The following is an 8,648-nucleotide window of genomic DNA, read 5'->3' as shown; positions in this document are numbered from 1 at the left end:
TGTGGGTTTTTTGGGGTTTTTTTTTTTTTTTTTTTTTTTTTTTTTTTTTTGCAGCTGCCAGTGTATGGGGGGACTGCAGCTTCTCTTTCAACTGCACCATAAGCACTCAGTCTCCTCCATTGTGGCATCATGAGAAGCAATCCTTTGAGACCTTTTTACCTGTGCTTTGTGGTGAGGGGCTTTGAGATAGATAAAAATCTTATTTCTTAAAGTTTAACCTACTTGTGGAGACAAGGGCTAGAGAGAGAGGGAAATGGTACCTCCTTGCCTGTTAGGAAGAGCAGGTCAAAGCCACCAGCAGCGAGGAGCAGAAGAAAGAGGGGGAGGCTTGAAAAAACTTTGAAGAAAGGATTTTGAGTCTGCCGGAGACCATATGAGAGCAGCACTTGGCTGGAGAAGCTGGAAAGCTGTGGGGGACGAGGTAGATACAGGCATTGTGGTTTCACCTCGACCGAACAGACTGCCACAAGGAGTGCCACGCTGTGTCTGGAAACAATTAGAGACCTTCAGAAAACCGAACAGAGGCAGTCACCAGGATCTTCTCTGAAAACTTCCTCAGCATGCTGGGATTGTCAGAGCTAGATCAGAGGAGCATCTGTAAAATCTACGCTAGAGGTTACCCAGTTTAGCCCCATGCTCCCTCTGGCTTTAGTGGTGAACTGAAAGATCCACCAGCCCCTGCTTGCTGGGTCCTGCCTACATCATCACGGCTTGGCTTTGCGAACGAAGATCTGGGAAGGGCTTTTCCCACGCTCACTGCAAGCGATGAGTGCACCCTTCAGGCCTGCGCGGTGGATTTTTTAGGTGAGTCGCAGCGTGCGTGAACTGGCTCCACCCTTTACACCTGAGGTTCATCTGCCAGGGTCTAGTGAGCTTGGAAGGTGACAGCGAAGTCCTCAGGTCGTAGGTTTGGTTAGAGTGTCCTTCTCTGAGATGGAGCCTTACAAGGCTAAATGAACTCCATCTGCCCAGGTTTGGAGTCAGAGTTGTCCTTCTCCTGCAGGCTGTGAAATGCAGGAGTAGAGGTCATGGGCAGCGCCTCATGGGGCTGGTTTTGCCTAGAAGACAACCATTTTCTGTGCCGAGCAGACCAAACCATCAGGCATAAATCTTCACTATCCAAAGTCACCTGCAAATGGCCGCATGTGGTGGTGTCACAGCCTCTCACCAGGAGCCCAGCGCACGTGTAGCACTGTACCTCATCAACGGGGCACTGCTGCGACCTGCCAAAGACTGAGCAAACTGCAAAGTGTCGCTACAGGGCAGGGCAGGGCAGGGCAGCAGAGCCAGGGACAGGTTCTTGCCTCCTGTTCCCCTGCTGGCTGGCAGAGTCCCTTGGTGCTCTCCTCCTCACCATGCTCTTGCCATCCTGCCAGCCTGTCCCTGTGAGGCACAGAAGCTGGTTTTTTGGGGTTTTTTTTTGCTGTCAAGACCTGCTCTCATTTGAATTATTTTAGCACTGCTGAAATAAAAATAAAATAATTGGGATGGATGACTTACTCTTTTCAGTTTTATTTCTTCCCTGACACAAGTTGGCTGAGTTTCAGTGAACTGTTTTATACCAAATACTGCTCTGCTGTATCCACAGCTTATCTTTTATCTATAAGAATGAAAATAACTGTCAGCAGCAGGTTTAATCCAGCTACACAGGAGCTCCCTGCTTGTTGTCCTTCAGGGTCAGGGCTTTGGCCTGGATGGCAGGTGAGTGTATCTGCTGTGCCCCTCTCCCTGTGGCTCACTACGTGGCCACTGCCTGAGTCTCAGTGACTCAGCTCATGAGTACAGCAGGGGAATTGTTTCAGCTCAGGGTTCAAAACCCAGATGGTATCACACCCATTTCTATAAGGACAAGGTGCTACCATCTTAGGTTGTGTGACTCAGCACCCTGGTGGAGGTGTCTCAGCCAACTGACTGGAAGGGGAGAACTGAGTCTCTGAAGATGAAGAAGGACTTTTTCCACCTTGCTAAAAGTAAGATCAATTCTTAGTGAAATTCCACTTAATTATAACCTGAGTGTCTAAGTAGGATCTCATACTGGAGCTCTGAGCGCAGCGACCAGACCTCTAGCAAGACACACAGGTTATAATACTTGGTATGGTTTGCACAATATCATTTTCATCTTAAATCTTGATTGTGAGTGCTCAGTGACAGAGCCAGGGAGATGCCTGCACAGGAGAAGAGCAGTCCTACACAGCAAAACGCAACGTGAGCTGTTGTGCTATGAAATCCTACGAGTGATCAGAGATAGCTCAACCACACGTCTTCTGATAAATCTTTTGTAATAATTGGTCAAACCTTATACCTGGCTGATCCTAGCGGACTAACAAGAATACCTGATATTGCTGCTACCTCTTCTGGCTTGGTTTTCATCTGACAAGTGCAGGAACACTACCATAGCCAAGACACCAGGATACTATTCCCAGTGCGGAGATAATACCAAGGGCTTCACAGTTAAACCTCCTTCAGGGACAGGCGAAAGACTTTTTGTGAAGGCTGTTAACAACAGATGCTACTGCTACTGGTGCTCAGATCTCCAGACCCAGCTAAGAAGATTCCTGTTTTGAATCTGGAATGAGAAGCAGAGCTTGAATTTTCGCCCGTGCGCAGGTGCTCAGCTGTGTTAAAGAGATATGTGGGTGATTTAAGTAATACCATTGTGCCTCATTTCCAAGGAGCCCTCACCCTTGGCCTCCTCCTAAATTGACCCCTTGTCCAAAAATCCTGGAAAGTGGAAGTGTGCCTGATGGTGAGCCTGGAGGAGGTGGCAATCACTGGGAAACAGACTCCTGCTCCGAGTCACTTGCACCTTTTTCATTAAGCATTTAAGGGCTAACAGCAAACAGTTTTTAGGGTACTGACCTATTACTCTTTCCTTCAGAAGCACTTTCTCTTTCCTTCAGGCATTTTCCCTGTTTCCTTTTTTTTTTTCCAAAATAGTTTCACAGCCTCAGCAGAAAGGGTAGAATGCTTAGCAATGCCCTGGGTTGGGAATAGGAATAATTGCTTGGCTAGGGGTTGTGAGGTGGGAAGCAGGTGGCTACGGCCAGCAATTCCTGTGCTCCTCCTAACAGCGGGTGGCCTTGCTCCAAGCTGGTCTTCCCGCTGATCCAAACAGAGGACAGAAAGAAATCAGAGATTTTTGTTTTCTGAGCTATAGGATTGAGCAGTAGCTCAAAGCTTTTGCTTTTCTGAAGACAGCTTGCTAGAGAGAAGTTGGAAGAACGTGAGGCTTAAGGATCTGTACAAAGTCGTTCAGCCTTCTACAGGCACAGATGCTTTGGCTTCTTTGTGCCCAGAAGCAAAACTGCAGGTATTTAGGTTGCCTTCATATTTTTCCAGGTCACTTCCAGAGCTGTTGCCCACTCAGGCCTTGGCAGGTGTGTAGCTGGTTGTTAAAGTTATCCACAGCCAGGCTAAGGCCTGAGATACTGAAAAAAACTTGAAAAATGTGATCCAAATGATAAATTACAAATAAACAAACAAAAAGAAAAGGGGGGTGGGGGTGGTGGGGGAACTTCCAAAAAGTTAGTGTTCTCTTCTGAACAGTCTGAACAGTCTGAACTATTAATTTGTGTGAATAGAACACTTACAGCACAAGTTTCTGTTCTGCTTCTATCTAGCAGAGGCTCCTCGCCAGGGCCAGCAGGTATGGGCTGTTTCTGAGGATGCTGCAAGCCCACAGCAGCTGGCGGGGTGGGATAAGGCTTCTTCCTGCTGTTCCTTTGTAATATTGCTATAAAGTGGAGAACTCCTGTTGCTTGCAAACTTCCATTTATTCAGTCTTTTGTTATTAAAATTCTTGCCATCTACGTGCTTCTAATCCTCTAAAATATGGCAGGGCTTTTGGTTGCTGTGATACTCTTTGGCACAGAGTACCTCCTGCTCATCCTTCATGGCGTGCAGCTGCTTGCAGCAAACTTTTTTCTGCTGCTGTTGAGTGTTGTTCAGTGTCCTGCCCTAAAAAGGCAGAATATGACAAGTGGTGATTAGCTTATGCCAGGGAAGATGCTGTACCTGAAAGAGAGATGGTGAATGTGGTATGATTCCTAAGAGCTCTGTCTTTCCCGTTTAAAGATACTCAAATGCCATAAACAGCATCACAGGCATGTTGAGGGAATTGACAGAATCAGGGGTCTGTCAGAACCTTTATCCCCTTGTATTTAAAACTTGAGGAGAGGCGTGATGAGAAGAGGCGCGAGATGCCTGCTGCTGAGCTATAAAGGCTTCTTTGTGCTGAATCATCCGGGCTAAAAAGAGCTCTCTCTGGCTGTCTCCTGCTAAGTGGCCAGGGGCTGCTGATGGACCCCGTGGAGGCAGCTTTTGTTAGCAGAAATCAGCTGCAGGCAGAAGTGTCTGGGTCTTCTCTCCGTAACTCCAGCTGTAAAAGGGGTGTGGGGAGGATAAACTTGTGTTTTCTTATGTTGCTCTCCCACTGACTCTTCCACTTAAACCTGCAGTTTGGGCCGGAGTGCAAGTTGGTGTCGGAGCAGTATGGGCTAAACGTGAGTTCACGCAAATGTGACTGCACAGATGTGACATTCCAAGGAGTTTGTGAGAAGAAAGGGGAGGATGCTGCATCTCCAAAATCAGTACTCAGATGTGACTTTTTATTACCTTGACAACAGGAGGAAGTGGCTGTGGGGTAAATGATCATCCCAACGAAGTAACCTCTCAATGAAAGCAACTGTCTACCAGCAGCTTCCCTCTTTGCTAGAATTGAGCCATGCCTCAGAAAGCTTCCTGCAAAGGCAGCTTGTGTTGAGATGGAGCAGCTCAGTCGCCTGTTTCCATCAGCACCTGCAAGACCAGGCTTCCTGGGAGCCCAGGAATTCTGCAGCACTTCAAAGAAACCGAAAACCTACAAAAAGAAGATGGTAAATGGCAATAGCACCCTCACATCTCCTTTACTTTAGTGAAATGGTATGTAGTGCACTTCTGTTTCCTTCTTTTGCTGGTCTTCCCAGACAGTCTGAGGCAAAGAGAGGAGACTGAGTGCTTATATTGATAGCACTCATGGCTCTCCTGTCTGTAGCTGTTTTTCAGAGGCAGCCTGGTATTCACTAGCCCATGGGGCAGATTAGGTCAGAAGCATCTCCTAGTTTATTTAATAAGCGGTGCTGGACACTTTTCCCAGAGTTGGCAAATATGGCTGTACTTTGCATAAATAAAGCCCTCCCACACCTGCACAGGAGGAGGTTCAATGGGCAATGAACTGGAGAGGTGCACAGAAGCTGGATGTGTGCAAATAACCAAAGAGAAGCCACAATACAGCAAACTCAATGCAAGTCCCTATAGAAGGGTGACTTTATCACCTTACAAGCAGGTGAATTAATTTTACTCACCAGATGGGTGTATCCAAGCTGTAGCACACAGACACCAGGATGTGTGCATTCATCTTCAGAATGCCTCTGAGGATGAGGGACGGTGCCATCATGTCCTCATCAAATGTCCTGGGTTCCCCTTAGCCTGGTGACTGTATGCTGTCTCCAGACGTGCCTTTTTGTACCCTTTAGTTGCTGGCAGCAACTACACTGTTGCTGCTCCATCTCTGGAAGTTACCAGTATTTACTTCCTGCATATTTTCTGACTGTGTCTCAAGCAGCTTTATGCTGTTTGTGTGCTGGCATCTTGGTGGGCTCCACATCAAGGTCCCATCAGCACCAGCCACTCTTAGAGCATTCACTTATTGCCTCCTGCCTTTGGTCCCTTCTGGTGTCTCACACCCAGCCATTGCTATTCCTTCCCTATTCTCACCAATCCTCCCATTTCTATTACTATTTAAATCTTTTTCTGTCTGTTAAATCTGTAAGAATTTTTTTCTGAATGAATTCTGTAAGAAATTCGGAGGTTTTTTTTTTGGGGGGGGGTGGAATTAGCATTATAGACATTAAAAGCCAGGAAATTATGATACTTTTTTTTTTTAAATCAATTGCCTCAAGAGAGAAAATGAGAAATGTTTTTGAAAACAGCTTTCCTTTATATGAGAAAACAGAAGCTCCATTCCTCTCTCTTTCTCACACCATCTGTGTTTATTAACTCCAACTATTTTAGAAACAAAACATCTCTTACATCCTTCATGTAAGCCAGGCTAACACAATCCATATAACCATCAAAGCAAGTGCAGGAGCCATGTAGGAAAGGAAGATAAAAAGCTTTCTTTCATGCTTTCTTCTAATCATCAGAGGCCTAAGAAGTGTCTGAAACCCTCCACAACTCATAGGGAGTACAAGGCAGACATTACCTGAATTTATGCAGACAGCGTGGATCAGTCCTACGGTGCATACAACCCAGAATCTTGTTTCCAGCAGTAGCCATGACAGAACGGGCAAGGAAGACTGTAGGAATAGGGCAAACACATATAGTAACACCCTCCAACTCTTCTCCCGGCCTCTAATGGTTTTCAACATAGTTTATATGTGTTTAGCAATTCTCCATGGATTTCTCTTCCATTAAGTTGTTCTTGAACCAAACTGTAACATCTCCAGCATTGGTTGGCAAAGGGCTCAATAGGTGAACTGCTCGTTGCACGAAGTGCTGCTCCTTCTTACTTATTTTAAACCTCATTCTCTCATAGTTTCTTTTCATGCTCCTGAGTTCTTGTATCTGGTTCCACCAACAGTCTTAGCCATGTGGCACCTGAGTCCAGCTAATGGTCTTCGAATAATGAGTCAATAATAACTAAAGAGTAATTGAATAACCAAAAAAACCCCTCAGTTTTCTCCCAACATCCCAGAGAAGCATGACCATAGGTTCTGCTCTACCTTTTCTAATCTGGTTTGGGTCTTACTGAGGTCCAGGTGTCAGTCCTGTTATGAAAATGCATTGCGGGTGCTGCTCTGCACAGGGGTATCAAAACAGAAATCAGCATTAGAAGTAGCATAATTTATTTGTTTGGAAAGAAATACTTCACCTCAGCTAGTTATAAGGGTTTATTTTCTCCAAATACTGCTTTTCCCCAATTATGTTAAGCTTTCGAGCCCGTCTTTAAAGAGACTTTAAATATTTTTAGCTCTGCTTTCTGTTATATGCCATATCTGAAGTCTTGTTTCTCCAGAACACAGCATCTAGCACAGCACGTACATTTCCCACTACTGTGCAATACAATGCTGATGTCCAAGAGATAAGTGTTTCACTTGAGTGTATTTATCAACCATTCTTTAAAAGAGAGATCTTTTCCTTCCTGGTGTTTTCAGATGCTAGATCTCATTCCACGTTTGTTTGCTATAAACTTCTCATACTCCAAGGAAGGATGTTTCTAGTGGCATCAGTCATTAATTCAGATAAGTGGTTATTCTGAATCTGTATAAAACACTTTTCCAGTCACAGAATCTCAGAGTGCTCAGCCTGTGCAAGTCGAAAGTGTTGTTCTTTGGGGCTTAAAGGATGGGTGCCAGGAAGAGTGCACCCCAAACAAGAGTGTGGCAAGGACAAGTTGCAGGCTTGGCTCTGCCTGGGGCAAGATCACTGGAGGGGCTTGAAAACACACACATGCTCACGTTGTACTAATGTTTGGGATGAGTGACAACACTCATAGGGACTCATGGTGGCAGCCCGTGACATCCCCCCAGTGAGGGGCTGCTCTGTTCTTTGACTGACGCTCTGCCAGGACTGACCAGGCTCCATCTCTGCTGTAAGGGTGCCTGCTCTTACACCAGGTCTGGAGGAAATATGATGGAGAAAGAGAAATGTAGGGCTTGGGGCACTGGGGGTGAGGGGGTGCTGGTGATAAGAGCAGAAACAAAGACATCCTGGCAGCTGGGTCTCATCTGTCTTTCAACAGGTCGGCATTTACATTTTATTTATACATTTAACAGAAAACAGGTAATTAGCAGTACAATAGGTCATAAACCAGCAGTAACATAACAGATCATACAGTAACATAATAGATCATACCTGATGTAACACCTACTGTCAGAAAAACTATGTGTACATAGGCACACAAGATACCATGCATGGAGAGGAAGCATGAGAGATTGCTCCCCAGGTGCTGGTCCTGGGGAATTCTCTAATGTAATTCAGTTCATATTCTTCCTTTCTCTGTAAACGATTTGGTCTGGATGTAAACTGTCAGGAAGTGCTACGATGGGACAGATGCTCAGGGCTGTGCAGAGGCCATACCAAGCTTGATTCCAGGGGTGGCCAGGACTTGGGGCTATATCTGCATGGCTGCCTGTCACCAGGGCGGAAGGGCACACGGCCATGCAGCTCCTCTGGGCAGGGCTCTTTTGTGGTCTCAGCTCAGGCATCACTTCCTAGGACAGGCAGTGGTGTCCAGGACAGTCACTCATTCTCCACACTTGTTTTTATTCTCGTTTTCCCTGTGCTTGACTAAAGACCTGTCTGTCCTGAGCAGGAGCAAACCTCCATGAACATGGCCATTCAGTTCTTCTGTAGGTTGAGCTCTGCTATGAAGGCAGATGGTCTTTAAGCCCTTCTATGGAAGCAGGGTAGAAAATGAATAGGACATCTATAGCAGCTAATTTTATCTCTTAAACTGTACATGAAAACAAATAACTCAGTGCAGTGATGTCCATGAACATCAAGGCTGTATTACTCTTTCTCAGCTTCCAACTTTCAGCCTGCAGTTGAATTTTTTTTTAATTGGCAAAACACAGAAACGGCCCAGAGATGCTTCTGGGACTGCAGCA

Source organism: Buceros rhinoceros, unplaced genomic scaffold (assembly GCF_000710305.1).
Source record: "Buceros rhinoceros silvestris isolate BGI_N320 unplaced genomic scaffold, ASM71030v1 scaffold5866, whole genome shotgun sequence".
Taxonomy (NCBI): Eukaryota; Metazoa; Chordata; class Aves; order Bucerotiformes; family Bucerotidae; genus Buceros; species Buceros rhinoceros.
This window is presented reverse-complemented; position numbering follows the sequence as displayed.